Source organism: Thermobia domestica, unplaced genomic scaffold (assembly GCF_964235325.1).
Source record: "Thermobia domestica unplaced genomic scaffold, izTheDome1.hap1.1 HAP1_SCAFFOLD_117, whole genome shotgun sequence".
NCBI classification, from domain to species: Eukaryota; Metazoa; Arthropoda; class Insecta; order Zygentoma; family Lepismatidae; genus Thermobia; species Thermobia domestica.
Window position 1 is genome coordinate 96190 of NW_027655889.1, and position 15671 is coordinate 111860.

The window sequence follows — 15671 nt, forward strand, 5'->3', positions numbered from 1 at the left end:
GTTGCAGTGTTTCTATTGCTAGTGTAGTCACAAATCCATATTTGCTCAATCTCTTCTTGTTGCGCAATTTATATATATATATATATACATATGTGTTAAAACACGTGTTATATTATCTTATGCTACTTTAATTAATATTTGTTTATGTTAAAAATTACACAATGTATTGCATAGGTGACTGAACAAACAAGAGCAAAAATTTTTAACGGTAAGTACTTATCACGTATGATCACATCATATTAAGTTTGATTTGTGCATTTATACCTAAACCATATCCATCCTGTTATGCTATTGTTTCTTTTCTTTCTTCATGTATTTAGGGTCTATATCACAAATGCATATCAAATGATTGTGTGACTAATCTTTTTTTTTCGCAATGATCATCACGACCTTATCTGATTAGCCTCTTGTGATTAGGATTTATGCTTTTGCACGAAAAGTTTGTTAATGTTTCCAAGATGGCTTCTGTCACTTAGCCACGGTGCGTTTGCTATTGCTAATTTAGGGGTGAGTTATTATGATTTTTTTTTCTGAAGTTTGTTTATTACTTAAACATGGACAGAGATAACTAACCAGAACTAAAATGCAACTGACCGAAAACACAAATAAATTCCTTCTGTGTTTATATCAGCAATCCTGATAGATCCCGAAGACTATCTCAACTTAATCCAACTAGTGTTGCCAAAATCTTTATCTTAAATATGAATAGGTTTGAAAATAACTCCTTCGAAAAGAAAGAAATTTCCAAATTGCAAGTGCATGACAAAGTAGAGTATAAAAACATTCCAGATTTTATAATGGAGTATCTATATGGGAAGCCGTCATTCATCTTCGAAATTTTAGGTATGGTACCATATGTTCATGCCAGGGGGCTGATTCCAAGATTTGATATAGCCTTACACTAATGTCCTCTAGAGATAATAGATAAGGATGCGCACAAGACAAGATTCGAGACTGTCTCGTCTCGAAAATGTGCTGTAAAAGTGATGTCTCGACTCGGAAAATGTATATTTTTTTCTATTGGAAGAGCTGTGTCTCGACTCGAATTTTGTCATGAAAATTCTGTCTCGATTCGTCTCGTGCGCATCCCTAATAATAGATGCAAACTAGGATCGTGATCGTTCTCATTTGCGCACAAATGACATTGTAAAAAGTACAAATCCCTCTACTATAATTTCCGATTTTTTTAAAACGTCTTATGCTTATGGCAGGAGAGCTTATTCCAAAGTATGATGTAAAATAATATCCTCTGCAAATCATGGTTCCAAAGCAGAAAGAAAATCGTTTTCGTTGGAGTACAAATGCAATTAAAAAAAAAATGCAAATCGCGACACGTTCTATGAGATCAACATAAATTGTCAAATTTTTAAAGTATAATATCTTATGTTCATGCCAGGAGGCTGATTCCAAAGTATGATGTACACTATAGAAATAATAGTGCGAACCATAATGGTGACCGTTCTCATTTGCGCTTACACAACTTTGCGAGAAAGTAAAATAACTGCACTTTATCCATGCATGAGATCACTGGTGACTTCTGCTAACAACTTTCAGTCCATGCGAGGAATCTACCTAGTACGTATGATATATGAAAATCAGGAAATTGAATGATGTAATTAATGTCAAGTCATAATTGATTTTAAAAAATGGTAAATGATAACATGAATGGAATGTATTATAGTGAACATTTCAGATTTGATCCTAATACTCTAATTAAGGAAAATTCATTACTTTCACATATTTCGTTGTGTCAGTGGAAAGATTATTTACATAAGAGAGAACACCGAAGTGCAGGGACGACATGGGAACAGCAATCAAAGTCACGCAAACAGTCACCATGCTGGTTTACAACTAATATTTATAAAGGGCATTATTGTCCATCATACGTTGGAATCAGCTCTCTGGAATGAACATAACGTAACTAAAACAATTCGACAATGGGAGCCAGTCTCGTAAAAATGTCTCGATTTGCCGTTTATTCGCAATGTCATCTGTGCACAAACGCGAACGATCACCATTCTATTTTGCAACTAATATTTCAGAAAGACATTATTGTTCTTCATATCTTGGAATTAGCTCCATAGCATTAAGATAAGACACCTAAAAACATCGACAATTAGGTAGTGATGAGCGCAACAGTCTTGGTCTTGCAGGTTTTGCAAGAGTCTTGCATGCAAGACCAAGACCAAGACCAAGACCAAGACCAGAAATCCCGATGCAAGACCAAGACCAAGACTCTTGCGCAAGAGTCTTGCACAAGTACCGACATTGGCTTCAGTAAAACTGCTGCTGAAGTGAATGTGTTCCCAATAGTTTATGCAGTCCGTGTGATTCGATCTGCCCCTACAGTATGTCCTTTTCTGAATTGGTTGTTCTCGTTTTGTGTAGATATTGCTCGCTTTCAAGCCAGATGTCGTCTTTCACCATGTGAGCTTTTTTGGTGGACAAACATCGTGTGCCTGGATTTTCTAGGCGTTTCCCCGTTTCCCTTCTACTTCGCTCGACATAAACGGAAACCAGTGATGCATATCTTGTAAACACAAGGACGAGAAGTTCAGTTGACGTTGCAAAGGTTTCAACTCCCGGATTGTTTCGCAAATTCAGTTCAAAGTTGTCCCTAGCAAATCCGTCAAGATTGAGTCTAAATTTATGGAATATTATGTGTAAACCAAATTGAAAATAAAACATATTGTTCTGTCCAAACTTTAAAGAAATACAAAAAAGGGACAATAAAGGTGCTGAAGGCTAAAAGAAGTAAAAAAAGAAAAGAAAAGAAATTTTCTTAATTTAGCAAAAAGGTGCAACAAAGTGCGTTCATTTTAGTTCGTTTTATGTCCGGAAATGCATATTTTGAACTTTGGTTGTTTAACAACTACATTTTTAGAAAAGGTGCTGCACCTTAAAATCCGCTCTCCACTTATAAGTATTGAAGCGTGGCGACCCATTAAAAAAAATAAAGGTCATCACGTATGTTGTACACTATCATCATACTCATACGAAGGTAAAACTATATTACAGTTAGAAACATTGTATTTCCGTTATTATTGGCGGATTGTAGAATTTATTATCCTCTATATCGAGAGTAAAATTTACCTATGAAAAGCATAAGATTTCTTAAATGCAGGACTTGCAAGACTCTTGCAAGCAAGACCAAGACTAGATGTGCAAGACCAAGACCAAGACCCCCCCGGTCTTGGTCTTGGTCTTGCATTTGCTCATCACTACAATTAGGGTCAGTGTCATAGAAAGTGGCGCGATTTGCAATTTTTTGCAATGTCACTTGTTATCAAACGAAAACTGTCAACATTCTAGTTTGCAATTATTGTTTGCAGACGACATTAATGTGCATCATACGTTGGATTTAGTCTTGGAATGAACATAACGTATCTAAAAAAATCGATAGTGAGTGACAGCTTCCGATATACCCAGTGTTCGAAGGGAAAAAAAAGCAAAGGCGGTATGTTCTATTATGATTTTGACTCAACATATATGTTATTTAAATATTGTCTTGATCACTGAAAAACCAGAGACGGTATGTCCTCATTACTGAAAAACCATAGGCGGTATGGCATACCACCGCATACCGTCTCACTTCGACCACTGTATATACCTCATTATAAAATGTGCAACGTGTTTACAATCTACGCTGTGACGCAACCCGGAAATTTCTATTTTTCCGAAGGATTTGTCCTAAATTCTAAACAACTGCACCCTATTTCGGAATTAATTCCAAATTTCATTTTTAACCAAAACCCGTCAAGGATCCTTTATCATGGCCTTGATACCTTGGTACGTATTAGCTCAGAATCCTGAATATATCTACTAAACATATTACCTCGAAATTTTGTACATTTCTCGTCACAAGGAATTTGTGACTATATACAGGAAACATTTTTACCGCTCGAGGCCATTAAAAAGGTCGTACCTTTAAAACAAATTAACTACGGTGTAAAAAATGAAACAATGAAATGAATAATCAGTAATTAGGTGGAACTGGATAAAAATAAAATGTATACAATAAATAAATGATGTCATCATAATTCATAATATCACTTTCGAGACAAAGATGATAAAAATCGTGTAAACGTTCTTGAGATAAAGATGGACGAAAATATGTCTTGGTATGTCATATTACAAAAACGAATGCTCTGCTGACCTGTTGGATACAGGATTGTATATACAAAGACCAATGTTATATCAAATCCTGACGAACTAATTTATTGCATATCCTTAGGAGAACCATAATAACTAGAGCAACCCAAAAGCATAATAACAATTTACACATATGGTTGGTACCTTAAACATGGTTGTGGTTGTCTAAGGATCCAGAAGAAACTAATTTTAAAAGAATAATTAAAGCATAATTTTAGAAAATAGAGCATAATTTAAAATATATTGTACAATTCTTGGAAAATTCTATTAGAACCATTCTTGGAAAATTCTATTTAACTGCAAGTTTAACATACAGTATTAATATTTTTAAAACCAATATTTACAATGCAAAACCTTTGAGAACATAACAATGCAACAATAAAAAGCTTATTTTTATTTCTATAAACTTTTCGGAGTAATACTTTAAAGTGGAGAAAAGAAACAAGGAAAAGAAAAAGACAACAATGAATAAACAATAGTTTTCTTCTAAGTGTAACTGCGCAGTTATGTAAGATGATTCGACATGTACAAAAAGTGCACAAGAACTCCACACTATATTGTTGTGTGTACCTCTTGTACTTGAGCACTTTCTGCACTTTTTGGTGGCATCTTTAACTTTCCTTATCTGTATATATGCACTTCTACGGCTCACACAAGTGATAGAAAAACTGACTCGAGTAAAGGATATCTCTTTATAATGGATTAACTAGAAAGTTAATTAAATATGAAAGAAACTGGTTGCAAAAAGTATTAATAAATAGATCAAGATATTTAGAATATTTAATGTATAGTAAATATAACACATTATACACGATTATTGTAAGACAGTGATTGAGTGTCCACCTCCTTTCTAACTTGCACATGCCTGACTAAGAAGATGGCTGTGTAGATTGCGTAGATGAATATATTGCTAAACGAACGCTATATCTAAGTCAATTCTATAGGGTGTAAATGTAAAAGAGCAATAGATGATGCTACCAGTGATGGATCTAGCTCGAGGCCTACACCCCCCAGTTTTTTGAGTGATAAAAATAATTTAATCTACTATTTATGTATAATATTTTTGAAAGTTTATTATATATATATATATATATATATGTAGACTATCTTTTCGAGGGTCAATTCTGATACATTATTTAGTAATATAAATTATATTCACATCTTTGTGTGTTTTCCTGCGTTTTTTCAACTTTGCAACCAGATCATGCATCATTAGGTTCTTGAAATTCTCGAAAATCTTTCCTTGGATCAAATTTTGTCTCGTTATGGGAGTTAGTATCATAATCAGCGATTTATTTTCTTCTTCTTCTTCTTCTTCTTTTTTTTTTTTTTTTTTGTCGAGTTTTAGTATATTTATATGTTGACCCGTTTGTAAGTACGGCCCTGAATATATGGTAAAAATAGTAATGAAAATATGTCTTTAACTCTTGATCAGTGTATAAGTACTTTTATGTATGAAGATATAACTACTGAACATGTGCTCACAGGACTTTATACATATGTCGACAGTAATTATAACGGTCAATAATTTCACACAAAACAATAGAGTGAAGAAGCGTATCTAATGTATAATGATCAGCGTATCGGAGAGCATTGCCATATTTTTAAATTTTTCGATCGCATTTTTTTTTCTTTTTTTTCACATCAGCGGCTACCTTTGTAGCTTAAAGGAGAGACAGAATATGTTCAGCTGATCGATTGTGTAGAATTAGTTAAAACAAGCGAGAAAACTTCTAAAGAACCCACGGAAAATATATTGTTTATTACAAGATTATAAGTTCTTAAATCAATCCAGAAATAATTAAACCAGCTAGTTTAACATGGTATCATAAACATACTGTGAGCTACGTATCTGACCAGGAAAGGGCCCGAATGGGGTACTCGAGTTGCCAGACAACAAGTATCAGATATGAAAGAGGGTGTGAGGTACATACGCAAATTTATAGCGGTTGAGGGCAACATGGAGAAGCATGAGAGCCGGAAGAAATATGGCCGAACATAGGACTCAACAACACAGAAATCTAAGGAATTACTTATTCCGCAAGTGAATGGCTACAGAAATGAAGGTCAAATGTTTAGTAGAGGGTTGCATAAGATGTGGTTTATGTTGGGGAACATGAACTTCGTGGCCGCCATATTGAAAGTAGCCATCTTAAATTTGGATTCACAATGTAAGAGAAAATGTACGTCATGTGGCATATCAAATAGCACTGAAATTTTATTAGGAGTTCATTGGTGTCAACCATTCTGTAGTAACTCTATTCTGAGTTGAGAATTAACATGGAAGTCGTGAGGGGATATTTGTACAAACATCGAAATAACCTGTTTGCCATTCGGTGCATTGACAAGATACAAGACAAATGACCAGCAATATTTACGTGCAAAAAGCGACACGTGCCAGTGTGTTCTAATGAGCATGTGGAAAATCATATATGCTGTAAACCATGTGCAACATGTTGGCACGGGATGTGCATCTAGAAAAAAGAGTACAAAGAGTATTTGCACATACAAAGAGTTGGTAATGTTGCAGTGTTAAAGATGGATAGTCACCGTTACGTTAAAACACCCGGAAGAAATGAGGGCTGGGGATTACAAGTACAATTACGATGTGGTTTATCATATATCATCGCATAAGCAAGTATACTAATTAAGGTGCATACCAAGCTATGAAGAACAGTTGATGTGAAGAGTATCTATAAGAATGTGATAAAAGCACAAGAGCTGTTCACAGTGTCCACGCTTGAAGAAAAAAACAGATTGTCTGATTCTGCTGACAATCCGATGATGTTTCATAACCAAAACAAAAGGCCATTGAAGTCTGGAAATTTACTGGATGCTCTTCAAAATATCCAGCCATGTTGAAGGCATGTTTGAAACTGGTAACCGGGCTGCACTAAACTGGAAGTAAGTAAATACTTGGGGATGGATGAAGTTGTCACGACACCATACATGAAACCCATCAATATGTTACACAGCATCTGTGATAATCCTCACGTACTGTTTGTATGTGCTAAAGAATCCAACGTCGAGAGGTTGAATACGTCCAGGGATCAGGCCCGTAACCAGCCCCAAAATGTGGGGGGGAGGTGGCGATCCTACTATATTATAGTTCATTTGCAAGCCTACCATGAAAATTTTAGGGGAGGACCCGGTCCCCGTGTCCCAGTGGATACGGGCCTGGGGGTTATCAGTTTCTTGTGAAAGTCAATATTATCTGGACCAGTGGAATGTATCATCTTTGTTACACGACAAGTAATAAACCAACAGCAAGATGTGATTCTCGTGTACATGTGACCAAAATACTTCCTGAAGAAAAAACTTCAAATCATCTTTGCACATATTTGCTGATTTTCTAGCAAGTGCCTTCATATTCGAAGGGATGTCAGGCATCGTTGCAGGGAATTGACGATCTTTGACAATCATTCCATTACTCTCAACTATTCTGCATATAAACACACTTTTCCTTTGGTCCGTATGGAAACCAGAGTTCTGCAAGCTCTAGATTTTGCGTCATACTAGTGAGACTCATAGAGTTTCTATGCGTCCTTTTTGCAAGTCACTTCTCAACTCACAATAGAGTTACTACAGAATGGTTGACACCAATGAACTCCTGGTAAAATGTTAGTGCTATTTGATATGCCACATGGCGTACATTTTCTCTTACATTGTGAATCCAAATTTAAGATGGCTACTTTCAATATGGTGGCCACGAAGTTCATGTTCCCCAACATATAACACATCTTATGCATCCTCTACTAAACATTTGACCTTCATTTCTGTAGCCATTCACTTGCGGAATAAGTAATTCCTTAGATGTCTGTGTTGTTGAGCCCTATGGTCGGCCATATTTCTTCCGCCTTTCATGCTTCTCCATGTTGCCCTCAGCCGCTATAAATTTGCGTATGTATATAGTTTCACACCCTCGTTCATATCTGATACATGTCGTTCAGCAACTCGAGTACCTCATTCGGACCTTTCCCTGCTGAGAAGTTACTACACTAGAGTCCCGAAAATTCAGCACTCGATAACGTGGCAGTTCGGAATTCGGTCAAATCCTGGCAGGGCGAGAAAACCCCGCGCGTAGACCCGTTCAAGGTCATTATCTTTGTGCGTCTCTTCCCTCTTCCCGCATTTCTTTTTGTCGCATCACATTCCCAGCCTTCCACCACTGTCTATACAGTGTGTAGTCATTAATTTTTACTTTCATGTATAGTAAAGGTTCTATGTCTTCATAAATTACGTACTTTTCCTCTGTAATTGGGCAGTTTATTCTCTATTATATTCTCAAGCAACCAATAAAAAAAATACAGTACTGTATTTTTTGACGAAACATTGCTACTTATTTTTTTAAACTCTACTCCCGATAAACCGGCATTTTCACAAACTCGGCCATCCTTCGATCTACATTAGGCCGAGTTTTCAGAACTCTACTGTACCTGAAACCAGTAATGCCAACTCATGGGAAATATCTCATTTTGTGGGATATTTTTTTACAATTTCTTGAATAGGGATAAAGGTAATTTTCGTAGAAATTGACAAGATATGTTTCTCATATATTTGCTTAATCAACGGCAACAAAAAAATTCTTAAGGGGATCTTCTACCATCTCCGCTTAGATTTCTAACTCTCCATTTGATAACATGTAAAATTTAATATGGTAATTTCTAACAAAGTATTGCAGGTAATAACTTGAAATTTTTAATACAAATACACAAGACCCATATAAATCCAACCACGGTCTCCAATTTACGTTACATGCGTTAGATTAATTGCAATATATTCTTCAGTAAGTTTGGCAACAGAGAATAAAAAGTATGCTGCAGAGGGGAGAGGGCTGACCATCTGTTTGCTTGTTAGCTGCTTTTAAAAGGACGCTCTTACCAGAAAAATCACGTTGTGATTCTCACTTCTCAGTGGTTAGAATGGTCTGGACTGGAAGAGCCCAAAACCTCTTCTTTCTTCCTTTCACGGTTTGTTTGTTTCTTCCACCCCCTGCTGTCACAAGAAGACAACTTGTTTCGGAAGGCACTTTGAATTAGTAGCGAAAAGCCAAACTGAATGACACCACGGACGGATTAAACGGAGGGGTGGTCACTCCCTCCGAGAACATTTGAATACTTTGAATAATCGGAGTAAGAAACTAGAAATTGCGTAATCTAATAAGAAAAGTTTGTTGAAGTATACAAATCAAGACGCATTTTAAGTGTCACAGCATTGTACTCTCATCCCCTCCCCTCCCAATTCCCTTCTGAAGAAGTTCTCTTTTGTTTTTCTGTTCCATATTAGCCTTTACACTTACACTTTCATTATCCAGTATTGATTTTTACCATACCATCTGCACAGAAGGCGAATAAGGTTTACGAGTCCTTCCTGCCCCCTTTTTCAAAAATTGCTAATTATAATAAAATTTATCGAAAACAATTCATCTCAACGATAAAGACTTATACACATTCATTATTGCAATTTTAAAATAAACTCGCCGCCCGATCTAATATATACGAATAGATGAAAAGTTAGTTTGAAGCGTATTGTTTTTCTGTAATTAAGTCCGAATTCATATTTGTTTCTATTGTTGCATCGACAAAAGTGAGTGTTAAATCGATTTAGGCTCGTTGGTCTTTGCGAGGTCCCTAAAGATGCAAGGCCGTAGGCAGTCGCCCACCACTTGAAACGCCTCTGCACTAGAGGTCTGCACGTGCTCGGGCCTACAAAGAATGTATCACTTCGGGCCCAGGAGGGGTTCGGGCAGTAGCGTTATTTCAGATTTGGCTTGGGAAGCCAAGACCCCTTGATATATGTAAAATTTCGCGTTTTTCACTGATTTACTACTATGCTATTGATAAAATTATATAAATCTCAAACTCGGGAGGGGGGCAAATGCCTCTCCCTGTCCTCCTAAATGACGCCCCTGGGTTCGGGCTGTAAATGTTTAAATATACAACCATATTTCTCGGACTTTTTTGGGCCTAACTTTGTAAATATAGTGTAAAACGATACAAATTGCACCGTTCTTTCTGGAGGACTTTTAAAACACAACTGCAAAATCAAACCTCGAATTGCTGTAAATAAAAATACAATTTTGCATTAATAATTAAGTTTCTGCAATTCTGGCTTATTTCGGGCTCATTTGATTATCACAGAGCTCAGTCCGTGCTAGGGCCTAAATGCTAAGACATATTTTGGACTCGGGTCGGGCCTCACATTGTAAATTCACAGGCCGGGCCCGGGCTGAAAATTCCGGCCCGTGCAGACCTCTGCTCTGCACCCGCACACATTCCTTCCTAGTCCAGAAAATCTCCTCCCCTCCGCATCGTCAATAATGGTAAATTTGTTCCTCGTATATTTGCTTATTATTGTAAGAGAAGTTCAAACCAGAACTCTAAAATTTGTTCGTTCTCTGGGGTAATGTGGGTAATGCAAATTAAGAAAGATATGCGTAATATACAAATGTCAGAAAAACTTGATATCAATTTGAATAACCTTTTACGTAATGTTTATTTTAGAAATAATAAACTTATGCAAGTATATCGAGGCATCTGAAATCTAATGTTAAATAGTGGCGAGTGAGCCAGAAGGGGCGTGCACTATTCAGTTAGTCAAAGAACTCATATATGTAGCTTGAAAACTAATACTATTTAAATCAATATTGAATTAGACAAATTTGATCACTCTGGCCACAGAAAAGGCGTCACCTTCTATGGCCCACCCATCGCATGATGGGAATGAAAGACAGAGGGAAAAAAAGACAAATTTGTAAAAAGTAGGATAACCATAATTGGAAATAGTGTGTGTATTTTTTAAGGAAGAAACCCAGAAGTACATTCTCGATATAATAATAATAATAATAATAATAATAATAATAATAATAATAATAATAATAATAATAATAATAATAATAATAATAATAATAATAATCTTTCTTACTTTAATCATAGGTTGATGCGCAAGAAGGAAATTTTAAAACTTTTCTCTCCCCTGGGAGAGCTGTATTATAATTTGATAAGGTCTCTTCTTCGTAACTGCATCTATCCCTGATCGGGCCGCGGTGGGTCAGTGGTAGAGCGTTCACCTCTAATGCATGGCGTCCTTAGTTCGATCTCAGCTCGCACCAAGTGAACTTTGTGGAGGACAAACACCATGTGTGGGGGTTTTCTCGGGGGTCTCCCGTTTCCATTCCAGCATTTCCTTCTTTTCTCAACATCACTAGCTCCTTTAACCTACCAGGCATAACTGTGGGACGTAAGACTTATAGATTTTTCTATCCTTGATCTTCCACTTCCTGGTTTTTCTTCTGCCTTTTCCCCTATCAACATGGTGATCCAATCGGAGTGCCGAATAAGATGTCCAAGCATGCTGTTTCTTTTTTTCCCTATTATCTTCATGATCTGTCGTCCTTCATTAGCTTCCTTTAGTACGTCTTCAGTCCTTTTCCTTATACAGTATTATTATTATTACACAACCACACAAAATAAATAAAAGTTCTGTGCACTGGACCCCAGGGTATTGATTCGATGTATTTTGGTACCCAGAACCCAAATTTCGAAACTCCAGGACGATTGAGCGTGTCAACTTTGTTTTATGGGCGAAGAACGTAAGTGCTGTTTTACGTTTGCTTATGTTTATCGCCCATTTAAAAAAATATCACGGTCAATCGTCCTGGGGTTTCGAAATTTGGATTCTGGGTACCAAAATATTTTGAATCCATACCCTGGGGTCCAGTGCACAGAACTTTTATTCTTTTTGTGTAGCTGTGTTATTATTATTATTATTATTATTATTATTATTATTATTATTATTATTATTATTATTATTATTATTATTATTATTTTCCATGCGTACATTTTCTCGAAAATATCCTCCCCCTAAGAGATGATCGATCAACAATTCATTCCTGAATAGTACTCAGCTTCTTTTCCTACTAATGACTATTTAGGAGTTTTTCCTTAGCTGAATCTCGTTATATTGTGTCTCCATTGTACGTAGAATAGGATTCGATTGCCAGTGTAAGCTCACAACTTCCGAAGTTGAGTCAACATCGTGAAAGAAATGGAGAACTATCCGAATAATGTGGTAGCGATCTCTGGCCAAGAAAGACGAAAGGATTGTTTGATGTCATTGCACTGATCACGATCTTCTAGGTTGTGAATGTTTACCAGCTGGCATGTCCAGGCCCCTATGGGCTGTATTGCTGAGTTTAGATTTTAGGCTAATAAACAGCTGTCTTTAGAAAGTAACCTTGTAACACAAATATGATAGTCATGAGTTCCGAACCATAGTGTCAAGTGGTATAAATCTCACTTGGGTGGTAAAATTTGTCGGGGGGAAAGGTGAAAAATGTGGAAACAATTGGATACAATTACTAAGAACATTTTCCTTCTTCCTTCACAAGTCTCTTGTTTATGGTCATTTCGTCTTGTGTGATATGGCGGACTTCAGAACACAAAATTGCAACGCTCCAGATTCCCTCCCCAAATTGTCACGCGGTTCGTATGTCAGTCTTCGAGTTTCTTCAAAGAATGTTACATTATCTGCTATGAGATCTGCAAACGATCTCCATTGTATAACTGCTATCTCTATAGAGGCAGTGGACAAAACTGAGGACAAAGCTGCCCAAAACAAGTTTTTGACAAAAAAAAAAAAAAGGAAAAAACAGAGACAACATTTGTTTTTAGCCAGAAGCGCTCATAAATTACTACCACGTGACGCGAAGACTATTAGGGCTAGAGGTTCAGCAGAGAGCTCTCAATTCCTGGAGAAATTCTATCCTCTACGTTGCCAAGTGTAAACGGAAGTATACATTATAATTAATCTAAATTGATCTGGGGCATTAAATCAAAAACAGAAACCATGAACATATAGGTATTGCTGTTGGAAAATATCATGGAAAATTTTGAGACGGTAAGTGCAATATCTTGTTAAATATTCACATAGAAATATTTACGTGTTATCTTATAGGGATCCTGAAACATTTGCAGGTGGGTAGACATCCCCTTAATAGGTTGGAAGTATACTAATGAGTATACTATAGGCGTTAAATCAGTGCTAATTGTCAAATTTTGTTACTGTAAAATGTATGCTAATATGGAAGGATTACCGCAGTGGCTTGAGAATTGCAAAAGAAGAAGAAAGATAGTACCATCTAAACACACAGAACACATAATAACTTAAGAATGTAGCTTGCTTAGTTTCGTTACGTTCCATAGAAGACAACACGACGAAAGCGTGCATAAAATATTAAGTTCTGACAGCAACATGGATTTGTTTTGATTCAAGTATTTCTTGCAATTATGGAAGATACTTTTCCGTAAACTATTTGATAAGCATAGAAGATTCGGAATTTAAGGATATTTTACTCACATATTAAAGTAAATTACTTGTTGTAGTTTCACTTTTTATATTTTATAAGTTTTGAATTTTTATAATTAAGTTAGTACAGAAATTCAAGAGCAAATTGAGAATTCCTGCCTTTGAAGATGAGATATTTTAGCTTTTCAAGTTGGCAACAGTGGCTGAAACAAAAAAAAAATGAAATGAAATCTTTTGAGTTTTACGTCCCACGCTTATGCCGGTTAGGCTAAAGGAGACGGTGATGACGACAAATGAATGAAATGGTGGAATGGAGAAAGTGGGAGGAAACGGGAGAACCCCGAGGAAATCCACGCATACGGTGTTTGTCTACCACAAAGTTTACTTGGCGGGGGTTGGGATCGAACGCAGGACCCCAAGCACCTGAGGTGAACGCTCCACCACTGAGCCACCGTTACTGACTGAAACTAGTATTAGGAGGAGATATAGGAGTGGTTTAATGCATTACTCTACAGTTGCCAGAATATAAAAGCTTAAAAATCAGTAGAAATAAATATAGAACAGTTTACATTTATATATACAGGGTGGGCACAAAGTCACTTTCCCGAAAATAAATACGGAAAGACGAGAAATAAGCGTCCAACCGTTTTTCTTATTTTTTTGTACCAGAACTAAAATTACTGTTGGCTGATACTGGTAACTATATGTTTCCGTACGTGTTTAGAATAAAAGTTGTGCCGTGAAGTTGTGCTGAGTAGTACAGGTGTTGAGATGAATCGAAACTTAACAAGATGACAACGTGTTTTCGTGCTGCAAGCTTAGTCGAAATATAACAAAAACACAAATGTGGCGATAGCAGACTTCAGGAGAAGATTTCCAGTTATGAATCCATAGTCATGTCAAGCTATGAAAACCTTAAACCAGCGATTCGAGGCTAAAGGTTCTGCGTATGATTTACCGCGAAGCGGACCACCACGAATTGTACGAAATAAAGGAAACACTAAACTTGTTGCTCAGAGTTGTATATCTAGCTCGAAGAAGTCTATCAGAAGGCGGGCACGAGACCTGGGAATGGCACGTATAGAAAGCGCGTCCAGACGATAGCCAGTCGGGAGACTTTGAATTTAGCACAATGAAGCCGTTATAACGTTTGTGGTCCCTTTGGAAGAAGACAAAGCTAAACGTTGCCTTCCTTTCCCTCGGTCCCTTTTCTCTCTCCCTCCCTTTCTCAACCATCCACGTCTCTAACCAAGGATCTTATAAAATAGAGGATCTGCCCTTACAACAAAATGTTGAAGCCATACGTCACAGTTTCACCACCCCTACACTGCCCACTCCGCCCAATAGGATCGCAATGTTTTGAGCCAACAATCATGGCGGAAACAAAAGTGAACAATCAGACGATGGCTGAAACGGGAGTAGCCAATCAGACGTGCCGATGCTCGGTTGTTTTTTGGCTTCATCGATTTAATAGGATGAAGATACGTATGGGCAAATCCTCTATTTATAACATCCTTGTCTCTAACAGTGTATGGAGGGGGAGGTTTTGTCAGAGAAAAAATATCGTTGACAAAGATTTGGCAACAGTTTGTGTTCAGTTTATTGCCTGTCAGGCACTTTTCAAGGGGGAGGAAAACCAAACAGGACAGTATGAAAAGAAACCGCACACGGAGGCGCCACCCTTTTGTGAGCAAGTGGCTGTCTTTAGATTGAGGCTACTAAATCTCTTTGAGGAACATGTTAAAGGATTTGAAGATGAAACCTTACCAGCCAAAGCTTCTGCAACCATTGCAAGAATGTGATCCGAACCGGCGAGTTGAGTTCTGTAACTGGTTTCTCATTTTGAACGAAGCTGACATCGACTTCCGGAAACGAATTTTGTAGGCAGATGAGGCCTCATTTAAGATGAATGGTCGCGTAAATAGACACAGTTGTGTTTATTGGAGTGATACCAATCCACACGTAATTGTGACAAAAGAGATAAAAGTCACTTTGTCACTATTTGGAGTGGTAATGATATAGATCCATATCCATCCATTTTTAAAGAAGCTGTTACCGGTGACACATACCTTCAGATATTGCAGGAGTTTTTAGTCTAGAACTTGAACATAACCCTCGTTGCGAAAACATTCAGTTCACATGGCAACACGATGGACTCCTCCTTAGTTTGGTATTGCTGTGTGAGTTAGTTTTTGTTTCTTTCTTTAATCAAC

At 37.0% G+C, this 15671-nt stretch overlaps 1 protein-coding gene across 1 annotated transcript in view; it reads left to right on the plus strand.

The window, feature by feature from the left end:
• Window positions 1-404: 404 nt before the first annotated feature.
• The window catches only part of LOC145676361 (clotting factor G beta subunit-like), a 173807-nt gene continuing 158540 nt past the window's right edge, over window positions 405-15671 (plus strand). The window contains exon 1 of the mRNA XM_081747218.1: window positions 405-507. The gene's annotated coding sequence lies outside the window, so the exon portion shown is untranslated. The remainder of the gene's footprint in view (window positions 508-15671) is intronic.